The 1,325-nt window shown below is 38.6% G+C and overlaps 1 long non-coding RNA gene across 1 annotated transcript; it reads right to left on the bottom strand.

Moving 5' to 3' along the window:
• Nucleotides 1–460: 460 nt before the first annotated feature.
• LOC103744449 lies at nucleotides 461–878 on the bottom strand. The gene is made up of 2 exons (XR_607835.3): nucleotides 751–878; nucleotides 461–559 (listed from the first exon to the last, which is right to left on the bottom strand). It is a non-coding gene; the product is annotated as an uncharacterized LOC103744449 (long non-coding RNA).
• Between the last annotated feature and the right edge of the window lie 447 nt (nucleotides 879–1,325).

The following is a 1,325-nucleotide window of genomic DNA, read 5'->3' as shown; positions in this document are numbered from 1 at the left end:
CACTGAATAGCATTCTTAAAATGAGGTACATGTTACATTTCCTAATGATAAAAGTAACTAAAAGCCTGGCATGGTGGCACACGCATTTAATCCCAGTGCTCAGCAGGCAGAGGCAGGCAGATCTCTGTGAGTGCCAGGCCAGCTGGGGCTACAGGGAGATCCTGTCTCAGTAAGACAAAAAAAAGTAAATAAAGTCATCCTTATTTCTTCTGTTTATTTATCCATAAATGCTCATGCTAAATACCTTCAATGGGGAGCTGGAGAGATGGCTCAGCTGTTAAGCATAACAGCTGCTCTACCAGAGGACCAGAGTTTGGCTGCCAGTATCCAAGACAGGTAGCTCACAACCTTTTGTAATTCCAGCTCCATGAGTCCAACACCCCCTTCTGGCCTCCTTGCACACTTGCATGCAGCTTTGCAAAGACACACACACACAAATAAATAATAAATGTTTTTAAAATTCCTTCAAAGGAACTTTGCTTTATTTTTTTTAATTACCTTAGATTTTTTCCACAGCTTTTATAATGGTCTTCAATATTCTCATCTTCACATTTGTTTCCTAAAATGTAGTCAAGGAAAATTTATAATGAATTAGAATTCCTGAAACATTAGTTTGTCATTTAGTGTATATGAATAATGCCAGATTTATACATCATGCTCTTCCTTTATATTATTCTAAATCACAGAACATCAATACCAAAACACATGTGTTCCTTAATATACTAAGGTAATGTAAAATGGTATTCTTACCTATAAAAGTGAAGTTCCTGCAGGTTTCCAGCATCACATCTCTGTAGAGATTCTTCTGCGAAGGTTCCAGCAAAGCCCACTCTTCCTGGGTGAAGGTCACGGCAACATCCTCAAATGTCACAGAATCCTAAACATTCCATAGATTCAATTCATAATGTGTTCATACAACTCTGGGCATCACAGACTTTGTACTATGACACAGAAGTTCTAATGCAAGTTTTGAGTTGTTCTGAAAGGACAGAGCACTGGAGGGACATTGCTGCTCTGTCTCAATTCTTTCTACAACACATGTCTACTTCCTGTCTTAATAAAGTCTGACCACCTGAGCTACAGAACAGAGGTAAATTAGCATGCAACAGCCTGCTTATGCTTGGCCTTAGAAATTCCTGTTCACAATGTTTTAAGAACATGAAGAAATTTAACATTTTTTATGAGCATAAATGTTAAATCACCTAGCATAAAGGAAAGTCTATAAACCAACTCACAGAGAGAACTAGGCATGCAGGTCATCAAGGGAGAGTCATCATCAAGGGAGAGACTAACAAGTGCCAATTATGGGGTCAAATTGTCCCAAC

This window comes from Nannospalax galili, unplaced genomic scaffold (assembly GCF_000622305.1).
Source record: "Nannospalax galili isolate Female #2095 unplaced genomic scaffold, S.galili_v1.0 scaffold5650, whole genome shotgun sequence".
Classification (NCBI taxonomy): domain Eukaryota; kingdom Metazoa; phylum Chordata; class Mammalia; order Rodentia; family Spalacidae; genus Nannospalax; species Nannospalax galili.
This window is presented reverse-complemented; position numbering and strand designations above follow the sequence as displayed.